This window comes from Harpia harpyja, chromosome 23 (assembly GCF_026419915.1).
Source record: "Harpia harpyja isolate bHarHar1 chromosome 23, bHarHar1 primary haplotype, whole genome shotgun sequence".
Lineage (NCBI taxonomy): Eukaryota > Metazoa > Chordata > Aves > Accipitriformes > Accipitridae > Harpia > Harpia harpyja.
In genome coordinates, this window is record NC_068962.1 from 6379154 (window position 1) to 6395150 (window position 15997).

Consider the following 15997-nt stretch of genomic DNA (forward strand, 5'->3'; position numbering starts at 1 on the left):
GAGGCAGAATAAAACTTTCACTGGAAAGCAAAGAATAAAGAAAATTCAAAAAAGCATCCCAGAAACAAAGAGTCTTAAACCATCAGATAATCAAATGTGCACATTAATACCTTTCTTTTTATTCAATGTTCACAACATACTTTCTATTAGGAAGAATATCTTCAGACAAACCCTCTTTAAGAAGTATGTCATTTGGCTGAAGGCTGAGACCAAGGCGGCATGTACTTCTCATAGAAATTTTTAAAAACTGTTTCAGATAATAAACAAAATGTGGAAAAAATCAAAGTGAATGATTGGTTTCCATGTTTGTAAATACATCTGCTTTACAAGCTAAACAACAAAAATTACAGCTAACTTGACTTGGTGAAAACTGAAGGTCTATTTTGAGGAATAAATCTCTGGCTGGTATTGATGCTTCTGCCAAAGAATGTCTTCCTTTTTCAGTCTGACTCAGAGCAGACCTCACCACCTTTTGAACACACTAGTACGGCTAGTATCTCACATGTGCTAATGCTCTTAATATTGCCAAAACTGGTGAAGATAAACAGTAGGTAATTTGCCAGGAGTTGCTTTAAGCAAAGTGGGCTGTTCTGACAGGTGAGTGTTATTCCCCACAGAGAGAAGATATATTATGCAATTTTTCCCTGTCTGGAGACAGGAAATTATGAGCAACCAAACGATAGATCTGAGCTAAACTTTATGCTGTATTACTGTTCATTCGCGTGTTACAGTAACACAAAAATCAGTAGTAGGAAGTGTATATGATAACCTGTGTCAGGACCTCTGTATGTATTATAAAGCAAGAAAAGAAGGGGAGATGAAAGCAATCTGAAACGGTTAATGTCACAGTAGAACCAAGCAGCAACAGAATAGGACTTTAAGAAAGACCTCACTCCTGCACATCAACACAGCTAAGAAAAGACATGGGCAGAAAATGTTCAGATTTTTTTCCTTTTTTAGTCAAAATATAGTGAATTGCTTTAAATACAATAATTGCTTCAGATAATCCAGTCCAGATTATCCTAGAGGAAAAACAAATTCATAGACAGGAGCAGACATCTTAGAAGTTCACCAGCCTCGAGACATCCTTTAAGCTGACCCTGAGCACTACCCTTTCTCTTTTCTAGAGTAGGGTCAAATAATAGCCCTGAATCTTTTGCATAGGATGACACTTCTACTTAACATGAGTAATCCTGAGCTGTCTGCTTGGCATTTATTAACTTGAAAGACTCCAATTCGGTTTTTGTGCAAGCGTGGTGAAGATGCTGTCATTGGTGGTGATGAAACCAAAGTTGGCATCTGGGACTGACTGAGTGGGATCTTGTCAAAAAAGTGACTTTTACTGCCTCTGGTGAAGAACAGAGAGGAAAAAAGATAAACTGAAATTTAATAATGTTAATCTGGGTTGCTCTGGGTTTTTTTCACTTTATAAACTGATATGTACTGGTTTTGCAATTCATATCTGTAACTTGTTCATTCTCTTGCTCCAGGAAATGTTTAGAAATTACCATGCAATTTCTTCACCACTGCTATAGAAATCACACCTGGATGTGGCCTTCAAGGCAAATGGAAAGAAGGGGACAGGGAAGTTTGGCTTCTAAACGTTACAGATTTCTTCCTGTTGCCTGCCTTTGTAACACCCATCTTTCTGAATCAGGGATGCACAAAAATATAAGACTATATGGGAACATTAAGATCGTCAGACCTGGCTCCCCATAATCGCTGGCAACTGAGCTCCTGCCCCCCCTCCTTGCCAAAATTAAAGCCTGTAGCAGAAGACCAAGTGCCCAACTTGCCCTGCCCCTCTAACAGAGTTCAAGAAAGTGAGACCACCACCAGTCACCTAAGATCCTGAAAATAACCCAGATTTTGTTAAATAGGGCTCCAGATGACCCTAGAAAGCAGATTTCGGATGAGAGCAAACCAAATAAATGTCTGTCTTCCTGGTCTGGTCTGGCTGTAGGGATGGGGGCAAGGGGAGTATTTTGTAACTTGAAATTAGTGGGGTTATCTTTGTGCTTTTGAGCAAGGCATACTAACCAGACATGAGGGAATGTAACACAACTCAGAACAAGTGAATTACACTCTTTCTCCAGATGAAATTTCCCAACCATATATGGAGTGAGGTGGGAGTGGAGTGTAAGTGGTTTCCCGAGCCCCACAGGCAACACCAGAAGTCCTGGAGTCCTAGGTAATGCGTTCGTTGTACATGCGGTACTGGTAAACTGGGATTTAAGTTGTTTTCTAGTCCCCTTAGAGAAATCGGCCAGTATCTAAAGGCTGATATTACAAATTCAATTTCCTATTCCCAGGAATTATTTAATCACACAATGCTTTCCATTAAACTTAGCAAAAGGAAGAAAAGGGGAAAAAAGGAAAAAAGTACACACTCTCAGTCACTGTCCTGGCCCTATGACAGTTGCAGCTGTGAATCTTTCCCTTCGCATTAATTTAGGAAATAGAAAAATCAGGAAAGAATATCCTGACATTTTTAAATCTTAAAATATACTTTTATTTCACTTCCAAAGAGTTATGAAGTATTTCCATGTGCAGCATATGCTTTTTAAAAGTGAGGCCACAGTCTGAAAGTCAACGGAATATTATTATGTGGGAAGCCTTACAGCTAATTTGTTTAGCAAATCTCCATATCCAAAATGCTACTCAAGTCTCATTTTTCCTTCTAGAAAAAGACCAGATTATAAATATAACAGATTGGAACTTGATACCATCCACAGTATATGTTAAAAGGAAGTTCAAGAGATAAGTTAACTAAGTGGATGATGTTCTCTCCTAGTAATTAATATATTATTCTTTCTACAGTTTACTTTTATAGCATAGGATCATATTAAATATTTTATAAAATAGAGCACATTCTTAGAGAAGGACATAACTCCTTTCATTGCACATCATTGAAAAAATATTCAAAGTCCTTTGTGAATAACCACTGAAAAAGCTCAAGCTTATTGTTAATTTAAGAGCATTGCTTTCATTATGATGACTTATTTATTTTTCAGTCACCTGTTTTCCAAAAAGCCTGGAGAAACATTCTACGTCTGATGTTTGGGAAACTATGTTTCTGGGTAAATTGCCTCAAAAAACTCCCAGGTCTCTATTAGAGAGTCCAATGTTTCTTTTCTGTGCAATGATTATTCTTTCTCTCTTTCCCCAGTGAAGAGAAAGAAAGCTTTTTAATTAGCCTTCTGAAAACTGAAGTGATTCTTCCAGGTCACTCTGTGGAGCGTATGGTCTCAGTTACGTAAGGTTTGCTTTTTGTCTTGTAGGACAGGGATCTCAGATTTGGAAGCATAGATAGCATGTGTGAGGGGAACCTGCCACTTCTCACACAGTAGTAAGGCAACAGGAATAAAAGGGAACTCCTTTTGTTAAATGGTGTCATTTGTGAAGATATTATTTTCCATGTTTAACTGTTCTCCAGCAGGATAAGGCATAAACTTTTGGGCCTTTTCACTCCTTTATTTTACTGATTACAATGCTGTTGCATTGCATGGAACATGAACTATCCTTGAGTTAGCATTATGCTAGCATTCAGAAATGTTAGGTTCAATGAGGGATTAAAAACCAAAAAAGCAAAGTAAATAACTGAGAGGTTAATTCATGCTGAGCCCCATACTGCTGCCATTCCAATGATCGCAGGCTGTATAGGTTAAAATTAACTTTGCTATATTTGTAGTATATACACATTACAGCATGAGAGAGTATAGGTGACTGCTGTTTAGAGTTACATTCTGAGTCAAGGAAAAGGAAATTCCGTCTTTTAACAGGGAATACAATATCACCACATGTTCACAGCTAAGATAATGCAGGCCACTACAAAGTTTTTATCTGTTTTCAAGGTGAGAATGGGAAATTGTAATGGATTTTTGTTCAGAGCTGCTTTTATAACCTATCCCATTAATGGCATTACATTCATATGACCTGACTTTACATAACAGAGTTATCATAGCACAACTGACTGAACACAGAACCTGCATTTTGCAGTAGCAGATAATGTTCAGACCAACTTATTATTAACTACTCTGTGCAGATTTTAAGTTTTTCTATTTCAGTGAAATTAAAGGTACTCTTCTTTCCTTTTAAATCACATTAAAAGGACCTGGTTGCTTAGTTTGTATATGCTATGCACCAAAGCGATCCTTTAATTAAGATCATGCTGAAACTGTCACCTAGAACATTATTATAATCCTTCTATTTTCAGCTGGGTTTCTTCGTAAATAAAGTCTTTGAACTCATCTGTCAGTACCACATAATAACTGTCTAATTAGTTAACCAGTTACAGCCAGATGTGACAAAAAGTAGACGTCTCAAAGATATCATGTTCCTGTATATTTTGTAAAGTCTGGTGGCTAGAAAGGAGAGAAGGACCCAGATCGCTACCAGGGATCGACTTGCCCTGCTGAAGCGCCTGTCAGCTTTCCATCACTAGGAAAGTCAGCCAGTTCATGGGCAAGTCTGAACCTGCTGCAGCAAGTGCTGCTCTGGCCTAATGCGACAGGTAAAGGACAGGGCAAGAAATTGTTACGGTTAGGATATTATTTCTCAGCTAGTTTTATTTCAAGGGTTGCTTAGCCACTTCAAAAAATATCTTCCTCTTGTGCAGGACTGCCAAAGAGCATTTTTTTTACTTCTTTTCATTTATCACTAAACTAAAACTAGTGTCAGCTCTGAATTTTAATTAACTGCTTCTGTTTCCCCAGCTTTGTGTGACCATTTGCTTGCACATGTAAGAGTCTTTCAGTATTTTTTCAGTGTTTTTTTATTGGCAGCTGTCTGGATTTCTGTGTATTACTAGCGGCCCAAGGATCACCAGTTGCAAAACGCTGATTCAGGAGCCCTGGAAGGTGGAAGCAGGAGAGGTATCAGAAAAGAGGCTTGCAGATGTGGAGAAAGACCTAAGAAAACTGTGGTACACAGAATATAGAGGATAGGAATATAAAAGTGGGTAAGAGATGAAGATCAGAGAACACAGATACATGGGAAGCCAGACTTCTTCCATCTTGCCAGACTAACTGAATCTTCTAGTATGGTTTTTCATATTAAGGTTTGGTTTAGGGAAGAATAGATTTTACTGCTTTTGTCAAACAAGCCTCTAATTATTTCTTTTTTTCACAGAAATTTCTCGTTAGATTTTGAAGTAGCCAGAGCTCCACAGTCTCTGCACCAACCAATGCCTGTTGCAGAATGTCTCTTGATGCCCACGGGAGCTTCACTAGACCAGCTTTGTATCCTTTCCACATGCTTACCGTTTTTCAGTTTTCCCCGGCCAAAAATACTGCATCACTCTGCACATCTTTATTCTGTTATTATAGTAAGTAAATACATGTGACTATTTACAATTAAGGTAAGTATAAAAGGGATTTTCCCTACCTTACTTTTTCTAGGCAATGCCAAGACTAAGATTTCATTCTGAATGTCTAAACAGTTATGTGCATGATCCATACAGTAGGTTGGACAGTACATGACATTAAGTCCTTATCACTGAAGCATAACATTATTAATATGTGCTGAACCTGAAGTCTGACAGAGAACACTGGCTGCAGTCTGAGACCATGAGAGTCCTTTCAGAGAGAAATGTTTTAGCAAATGCCCTTACCAAACATGAAAGAATACTGAAGTGAAATAGAGTCTGTGCCGTGGAGTCAGTGGGAAAGGGACATTTTGGTGCAAAACAAGACTAGATCTACTGTTTTCCTCACATTATATGCCTAAACACACGTCAGTTGGAAGTTTTGCTTATTCTGAATGTTAACTTCAGTTACCAATAGCCACTTGGATCAAGTAAAATGCTTTTGCTTCTCATAGTTGGTCTTGGATTAACGTCTGCTGCCAATAATAACCTCACCTAAAGCCTTGGAAAGAGCAGGTCAGACAAAAGATTGCATTCATGTGCATCAGAAGTACTTCTCCCCATTGCTTAAAAAGCCCTACTAGACAACAAATTAAAAAAAAAAAATAAAGAAGAGCATTGTAAGAGCTGGTCAGGTCATTTGATACTGCATGCTACAGTTTCTTTCTTTTCTGGCCGTGCATGAATAATCTTGTGAATTTGGAGTTTAGATAGCACAAGTTGTCTAACAAAAGTACAGTTACTCATGAATAATTTGGATTTCAATGTGTATGTGAAGAAAATGGCTCAACACAAGGCTTTTTGTATTAAAGCCATCTGTGACTCACAGTATCATCATGCATGATATGGGGTCATTGTGTGAAAGCAGTAGTGCATGAAGGGCCATGGAAATGGTGTATGAAAAGCCACTTCAGGATGCCATGCACAGTTCCTGGAAATGGTAATGATACGGGGTTTGAGGAACAGTGATGTGCTTACAAATCCTGCTGGTGCTGAAATCAGCTGTCTTTTCCATACTTAATATAGTTGTACATGAGGTTTTGGTGCATTGTAATGACGTTATTAGCACGAGTTTTTTACTTGGGTATGAGAAAGATGTGAGTCATGCAGCGTCTCCAAAAGAGAGCAGATGAAATGTTGATAGCGCACTAATGTGTATTCTGTACGTGTGATAAGTATTCCAGAAAAAATGTAGCTTTGAGGTATGGTAGAGTGCCCTTAAGAATTATGTTGTACAGTTTTTTCTTATCTGTCTCTGCCCATCAGTTTTTTGTAGATGAATTCTGGAGTCCATTAAAATCACATACAAAACTCATTGATTTCAGCAGCTCCAAATTTTATCCTGTAAGTTCCTAAGCATTGCAAAGAGGAGATATAAACACATTTGAAACCTGAAATAGATTTTCTACACAAAATGAATAATTTGCATATAAATAAATATTGTCTTCTTCTCCCATAGCCTTTTACACATGAATTTGAAGAACTCTGCAAGTCTGCATAAATATATTCATGAAAGTTTGACTGCAGATTATATAAAGATTCCTCCATTTTGACATAAATCAAATTAATCCTCTTTGAATCTTCACTGAAACGATGATGCTAGGCTAAATAAATCTCTTTGAATTCTCATTAACTGTTAGTACAGCTGATTCTTTGACTGGTTCATTAGCATTCTTGGTGGCATATGCTCAAAAAGAGGAAAAAAAAGCAGCCTACAATTTAATGCAAAATAGAACAAGGCTGTAGATTTCAGCCTTTGTCTTGTACACACCGTAAGGTACATAGAGCAATAAGGTACATAGAGCAATAACTTAAGCATTGCATGAGGTTCTTCTGAATTGCCATTCAAATAGTTTCCTAACTTTGACTAAGTATAAATTAATTACTCAGCTGCATATAAGTTTTCGCCTGTCAAACTGAGTTAAAACTATGGAGAAAAAAAATTGTTAAAATACCACAGTATAACATTAACAAATAGATATCAGCAACAAAATTTACTACTTTGCAATAGCAAAAGATGCTAATTCAGCTTTAATGATTCTTAGAAGGAAAAAGTCATGTCTTTATCCCATGGGCATCTCAGTGAGATAATTTTACATTACAACTTTCAAGAATGGGAAATTCTCATCCAGTTCCCTGTCAGTCCTACAGATAACGTTAAAGCTATTATCTACTAAAGAAAATACATAATCTGGATAAAACACTACTATATTTAATAATCAATTATCCACTGAGAAGCTATATAACTTGGATGAAATGCCACTGGATTTAGCAGAACTCAGAAGAAAGCAATGCACAAGACCTCAATGGAAATGGAGCAATCAGCAGCCATTTTCCACGCTCTGCATCAGCACCAGCAGAGCTGCGCAAAGCTTTTTGCATTCCGTTTCCATGATCTAATATCACTCCACGGAACAAGTTCAGTTCCTTGGCTTGTGGCAAAGGTGGGTGGGGATTTCCAAGAGGTCTCCATTTACACAAAGGCCCTGCACAGCCAAACTGAGTATCTGTGATGGAATGCAATGGGGTGCACCACATCAGGCATAGCCACAGGCATCAAACTGCCTGACTAGTCTTTTAGGAGAACAGGATACTGTATTATTTAATCTATCATTAATATGTTCCACGTTAAGCATAATGCCTGCTGTCATGTTTCTTGACTTTCACAAGCTAATCCAAGTTGCTGCTTCTTATTACATAACTATACTGCAATGCAATCCTAGAGGCTGCTTCAGGAGGTCTCTTACAGCTTCCCATTATTTATGTAATGTCCCAGAAAACCACTCCAAAAACATGTCTAGAGGTAGGGAAGACCCAAGATTCCCGGCCCAAATAGAGCGAAACTGCTCATAGTAGGTCTATCTTCACTGTAAAGGTGAATCCCTAAGATCCACATGGAAAATAAACTTGGGTTATTCCTATTACTAGTACCTTGGAAAACAGCTACTGCTTTGTGTTCTTTTCCTTTTGCGATAACCAGAAGGCTCCTTCTCCTCCCAGCTCACAGAGCGATGCCCAGAGCAATCTCTGAGAGGGATGGAGTCCAGCTCCCTTTCCTTCTGGGTACCCACGTTCTTGCCCAGCTCCCTCTGTCTGCTCACACCAGTGCTTATACTTCAAATACTTTTCATGCTAGCTACGTTGTTAGCTGAGACGAAAAGCCTAGAATAACAGGATAAGAGCCTTATTTCACGGACTTTTCCAATCCCGACACATTCTGAAAGTTATCCGTAGAGGAGTTGACTTTCTTTTTCTCTTTCCTTTTTATCCTTACCTCAGGGAGAAGTGAGGAACAGCAGCCACACCGACGGGAAGTGAGAGCAGTGTACCGAGCCCTGTGGAAACAGAAAGGAAGCAGTAGATCATTTCGGAGAGAGCAGTATGTCTTGGCGTCGTTCCTTGACACCACCCCCGCTATCCCAGCCTCCTCTGCCCCTCCCACACTCACACATCTAAAAAGCAGATGGAAAATATTCTGCCAGAAGACATTGAAATACAGTGTTAGAAAGTTACTCTCTTAAGGCTGGAGAAAGTGATGGAGAACTCTGGCAGGCGAATTAAATTATTCATAGTCAGTGGCATTTTGGAAGGAAAAGCGGGAAGGGAATAAGAGACTGAAAGAAGTTATAGGGATTGTACAAGAACCATCTGGGACATTGGAAACAGATGCACTTCAGCTTGCTACACTTCGGAGAGAGACCTGTGTGGCTAATACTGGGTTAAGGAGGCATTACCGGTCTTCCCAGTTTGTTTTCAGAGCTGAGCGTACTCTAATGCTGTCATGACATTATGGTTATAACAGAGCCAATGCTGCTAAATCTGGCTCCCCCAAATGGGTTTTACTCTCTCTAATGGCACTGAGCAATGACGCTCAGATCCTGAAGTCACTCTAATTTACTCGTCTGCTGTGTCACTTTGTACGCATACTAGTCTTATTTGGATTTTAAAGGTGTGACATGGAGAAGAGACGCTGATTAGTATCATTCTCAGTACTTTGGTGATGAAACTCTTCTTAAAAACTTATTTTTTTCCCAATTTCGTGTTTCCTTATATGTCTCTGAAAGACTACAGGGCCTGTTCTCACAAGAACTAAGCTATTCTACATTCAAAATAAAAGGTGCCTTTTCTTGATATGACTCACTAAGAAAACTGCATTGCATGTTATAGAGTAATAACACTTAGAAATGAATCCAGTTCCACCCCCTAACTCTTGCATGGCGAGAGAAGGGAGGAGAGGAAAAAAGAACCACGTGTGAGAGAGAACAGACACCGAAATCCGTGGTTTTATGAACATATTGAGATACCATGGTGATAAGCACAGGAGGTCAACCTGAAAAGGATATTTTCCTTTCTGTTATTTCTTCTGAGTTTCAGGTGTATGACGTTGGCAAATATCTAATGCATTTGCCATCAGTCAATCTATCCCACCATGTATGTCTTTGTACCAAAGATAATAGAAACCAGATGGAATTTGCCCACTTGAATCTATAGATGTGCATGGTACATGCATGTATACATACAGACAGATACTAAAAAAGAGAAATTTAGTGAAACCATGTCTTCTTTTCCTCTCATCATCAGCATTCTGAGTTTAACTCCAATAACAATGATCTTATTAACTTCCAGAATTACATCGAGATAGCATTGCATTTAGATTTGAATACATATAAAATCAACTCTATACCAAACTCTTCAGAAGCATTTGCAAGCACTTTCTCCTCCCTGTTCCCCCAAACAGTACAGTACAGTCCGCTATGGGTTCTTCACTTTCTTGTCCAGCCCGTCCCATGGAAATGAAGAAGCTGACATATGTTGCAGAAATATTCCAGGCACTGTAATTTTCCCATCCTCACAATCTCATATTGCAGGAAACCAGGGGTTTTTTGTTGAAATTTGCAAACAAAACAGCACCTGCCACAGCAATCTAATGACCTGAAGGAATTGTTACACAATTAATCCTTTTGAGTTTCTTTGTAGAAATCAGTGAAGTGCTTCAGTATCCTGTGGCATATTAATCTAATGTTGTTTTCAGCATGCAAATTATTTAGGCCAGAGATCATGCTTTTGGTTATAAATCACTTAGTAAATTTGGGATACAACTGGAAAAATTGTAATGAAAAGAACAATAATCAACAGGAAGCACCAGAAAGGAATCAGTAGGGAAAAGATAAATGGTTGTTAGTAGGAATGTTAGGCATATGTGCCCGTCTAGATAAACACCAAGCAGATCGTTCGTTTAAACTTTTTTTTTTTCTGCCTGAGGGGCACTGGATTTCTTTCAAGACTGTTTGCAATTAATGTATTTGGCATAACTGTGTTTGCTACTTGGGGTATCTCTTGCACAGGAAAGCCAGTCAAATTATCATTCCAAAATGGTGTTCCATTAAAACAAATATTAAATAGGATTTTCATTGTGAATTTGCACAAATATTTGCCAAAAGAACTCTGAGCAGAATCTCTAAAAAAGAAAACCTAGTTATTTCACAAGAATACAGGTTTTTAAAATATGATTTTCCTTTTCTTAATCCTAAAAAATAGGGTTTTGAGGTGAAAAAAAACCCCAAACAATATTTAACGCTCAAAAATAATGAAGGACAACAAGGATTTCAGGTAAGAATGAATTTAAGATGTGAATGCAGTTAGAAACTAATATGGACCTAGTTTCCTAATGATCTTTTTGGATGAGTACTCGGGAAATCAAAATTAGACTTTTCTTAATTTATTACTAAAATATGAAATGCTTGCCTGTCCATTCTACTAAAACAGTTTTCGCACTCACACATATAAACAGACATATGTGGCATGCAAACCCTGTTTACAGATTGAATTAAAGTTAATATTGTTTGACTGGCAGAATATATTTATAAACCCTATTAATTCTTAATCTGTGTGCACATCTAGTGTCCTTACCGGCAATCCACGCTCAGGACCTGCAAAGCAGTCTGCCTGTCGTATTTTTATGCCAGGGCACGGCTGCCATTCACTGGTGCAGAGAACATTGCAGAGTCAATCTTTCAACATGCTAATTTTATTCACTTGCCCTCAAAATGTAACTTTCAGCTAAATAACATAAATTGCTTACTATGTTTGCAGTAATGTTATCTTGCATAGGGGTAAACAGAAACTCTGGGGTAGATTGCCTAGCTGGATTTCTTCCACTGAAGTTAAAAATGTCATTAAAAAGGGCAAAGCTGGGCTTCTGCTTTCTGCTTGCCAAATCTAGCTCTTTGCTAAATCTTCTCCATGTGGAATAAGATGAGGAAATTCTGCCAGGGTGTGACAGGGGGACAGGCCTCCGACGAAAGGACCCTGGGAGCCGGTCGTCAAGACAAACCAAGACAAAAAAATCTGGCGCCGGTTGAAGGAAAAAGCTTGCTTGGGGAAGAAAGACAGGATAAGCAGATGGTCCACATGCTTCGGATGCCCACAGCAGGTGCTTGTAGCAGAGGCTGAGCGAGCGTCTCTTTGTGAACGTCGCTTCTCATCTCGCTCCAAGTGGTTTCATATCCACAAGACACGGGAGCAACCTCACCGGGCAGAGCGGCTTTGTGTGCTGCACGCTGCGTAGCTCCATCAGAGCAGCACTATGGGCAAGGCCAGCATCTCTGCTGGGTTGTACTGCCAAGAGAACGATTCTGGAGCTGCCCTGGCAACCTTCCTTTTGGTCCTAGCAGGCGTGCTGGAGTGGAGCTCGAAAGAAGGGCATAAGAGCGAGCAGGTCAGGCTCGACTGGATGCCACTGCGCCTTGTAGGAGCGGAGTGTGGGAGAGAAGATTTTCCAGGTTTTAATCAGGAGGATTGATTCCTCTCTAGTCCAAATGAGCCCTCTGCTGAAAGAGCTGGCGGGCAAGAAAGAGCTGAGACCGCAGCAGGGTCTGATAGTGGATGCGGAATCGTGTTGCTACTGCTTCTTTTGGTAAAGGTTTTGTTTTGGCGTTCGGATGGTATTGCGGCTTAGTGCCTGCAGCAGGATTTGGGCTTTTCCAGATTGGGCAGGCAGGTGAAGCTGGTAGGGATTTTTGTCATTAATGCGAGTGGGGCTCAGCAGCTTCCTGATGAGGGACTATAAATCTTCTATTGCTAGGGTCTCTTCTGTCAGGTGTCTGGAGATAGGACAAGAGGAAATGGCCTCAAGTTGAGGCAAGGGAGATTTAGGTTAGATATTAGGAAAAATTTCTTTACTGAGAGGGTTGTCAAACATTGGAATGGGCTGCCCAGGGAAGTGGTTGAGTCACCATCCCTGGAGGTATTCAAAAAGCTAGTGGATAGGGTACTCCAGGGCATGGTTTAGGGGGCATGGTTAATGGTTGGACTTGATGGTCTTGAAGGTCTTTTCCAACCGAAATGATTCTATGATTCTATGATTCTATGATTCTAGGGTCAGAAGAAAGTAATCATATGGAGACAATGCTGAAGGAGAAGGCAAGGACCCCAAGTCCCAGAACACCATTGCAAGAATGGATCTCAAAATACTACTGTCATGTGTAGTTCAAAGATTCATAAAGGCACAAAACTCAAAATATGATCTCTCAGCTTTTCCAGGTTAATGTATATAAATGTATAGAGTCTGAAGTAGTTTATTTGCTAAAAAAATATAGATAAATCTTTAAATATTTCCTCCTAAGTATAATGAAAAAAAAAATACGAGTGCTCATCTTGGGTTGGTTAGGCACTCCTGTCTAAGCCCAGCAGTGCTTAACGCCCTCTATGGATAAAACTCAGAATCACAAAATTATTCAGGCTGGAGAGGACCTCTGGAGATCTCTAGTCCAACACCTTACTCAGAGCAGAGTCAGTTCTGAGATCACGCACACAGGTTGCTCAGGGCTTCATTCAGCTGGGTCTTGAAACCTCCAGTGTGAGTGCAGAGCCTCTCTGGGCCCCTGTCCCACTGCTTGACTGTCCTCCTGAGGAAACAGCTTCTCCTTATATCCAGCCTGAAACTCTCCTGTTTCAATTTATGCCTCTTCTCCTGCCTTGCAACACTGTGAAGAGCCTGGCTCCATCTTCTTGATGGCCTCCTCATAGGCACTGGGGGGGGATACTCTTCTCCAGGCTAATCAAACCCCAGTATCTCAGCCTCTCCTCTGGTTTTTTGGCTGGGTTTTGGGTTTGGGGTTTTTTTTTTGGAATAAGCTAATTTTTCTGAGACTTCTGTGCCCTGGCAAATGGGGTTGGAATTGTCCAGTGTGCTCAGAAGTCATTAAAGGGAACTGATGAACAAACCTTCAGATGAACAGAGTGGAACAGATTCTTTTAGAAACCTAGCTTGCAGGTTAAAAGAGGGAATAAAAAAAGATCTTCTCTGGCTAATATTGCAAGGCCATTCAAAACGGATGAATCAGACCAGATCTGAAGCTTCTAAAAATTCTGGGCAGTGCTTAAGCAACACTGTGAAGAGAGAAATAAAGCAAACCAGCACGTCAAAACCCAGCTATGGGAATATAATCTGCTCAACCCCAAAGCAGTCATTTTGATAAAAGTCCAACTAAAAGAGTTTGCACGGAAGCTAACTTTAGCCTAGTGAGGCTAATCACCTCTGCAGTCAGTGGAGAGAAACAGGATCCCGTAATGGTCCTGCATGCTCCGCTGCCTCTGCCCTGGCTATAGAGGCAGTCTGGTGACACGAGCCCGAGTGGGCTAGGTCAGCCTTTGTGAATGCCCTACAAAAGCCTGTCTACGGAGTAACGACGTTAGGTAAGCTGCATCCACTAACGGCAGATATTCCTGGCAGCCCAGTGGGCTGAAAACCATCGGCAGCAGAAGATTTAGCTCTAGCGGAGCCGCTTCCTTTCACAAGTGTTGAGTTCGGATGCCTGCCACTGCCCCATTCCTTTTTCCCCCGTCTCAGACATATGTGAGGTGGCTTGCGGGTAGCAGAAGCTGTATTGCAGGTATCTCCTCCCACACGCAGCTATTTGGAGGAGACTGTGGAGAGAGCACAGGCACCATTTTGAGATGGGGAAGAAAGAGAGTGAAAAGCAGATTGCCCAAACCTGTTATATCACAAGACAGGCATATGAGGCAATGTCCAGGTATCATGTGAGAAATCCCTGGCTCCTTGTCAGATATGCTCTTTTTTCATGGTACTGCAACTTCATATACAAGCTCTGACAGTGCAGGCAGAGCAACTTGATGTCAAATAAAAACTAAATGGACTTGCAGCAGCAGCAGGTCTTTCATCAGTGTCAGGGTACAAACCCTACTTTAATGAGTTCAGACATGCCTTGGCTTTGCTACAGCAATATTGACTGAGCCTCTCTTTTAATTAAATAAATGCAATACACAGAGAGAATTAGCTCCATGTAAACCCTTGAACAAACACCAAAAACTCCTCCTACCCTAGCCCCCATAATCACTCTGATAAACTAACTCCTTTCTTATAAAATAGACAGAGCGTGCAAACAGTACACAGTCATTCTTTATTTAGCGGCAAAAGATTTCAAGTGCCACCTTTACCTCAGTGCCGATAATGCAGCACAGTCAATCTTAGTCACAGGCTTTGATATTCAGTTACCTTTTCCTAGCTGTGTTTGGAAGACCTGGGTGTACTCATAGGTAGGTGAGCAGGTACATATAGATACCAACAGCAAAAGAGATTAGGCAAAGGATTTCAATTTTTTTACAGTGGAAAGGAGTGTTAGCCATCACAAATGCAAATACACATGTATACAGCTGAGCATGAATTAAGCATAGTAGATTTGATTCAGATGCCATCCTATTCTTCAAATGTTTCCTTTCCAACGGGTCCCTTACAACTGTTTAGATGCCTAAAACACTCCTTTGCAATTTGCTTATTTTCTTATCAAGTGCAGCTTGGGGCATATTTGGATTTTTGCATGGCAGCGTTGGTATAGCATCCGTCAGCTGAAGCCGTGGAGGTCTTTGCTGGTTCACGTATACACACTGCTCTTCCTGAGTTGCTTAGTTGTGTGACGTCAACTCCCTGGAGGCTAACAATGTCATTATCATTACCAGACAAAGACAGTTAGGTAATTTTGTCTGATGGGAGTGCAGATATTGACCTGAACTAATGTATTCTTATTTCCCAGAGAGATGCTGATTGTAGCAATGTGACATAGTGGGGTTTGATAATATTAATCTAGAGGCTGTGTTCTTTTTTAGCAGAGAAAAGCTTTTACATTCACATTCAATTTCATCACTTGACATGTCTCTAGTCTACTTGCTAGACTTGAGATTCTTTGGCTGTTTAAAGACAAGTACAAGGTCTTAGCCTGTGTGTGCCTGTGAAATATTTTTGGCAACCTCTAATTTGCACATCCTCTGACCCTGCAGAGAAAATTACCAAGCCTATTCAAAAGGCTTTCTTTCTTCAGGACAGCCAAAGAAGAAATACCTTTAGGGAAAAGAGTCTTGTAGCAGTGATCACATCTGATGCATCTTGTGACAACACGCTATACGTATCTTCCTCTGTTTTTTCATTGCTGACTTCTGGCAATGCACTTGGAATAAAAATCCTTGCCTTAAAGAGATTACAATTTGCACATTTTATTGCAATTTCCTTGAAAAGCAGATATATGCTGTGCGTATAATAAGCATTACATAAACAGATTGTGGAAACATGCAAGTTTAATAGTCCTTCTGGAACATTCTGTGATTATTATAACAAAT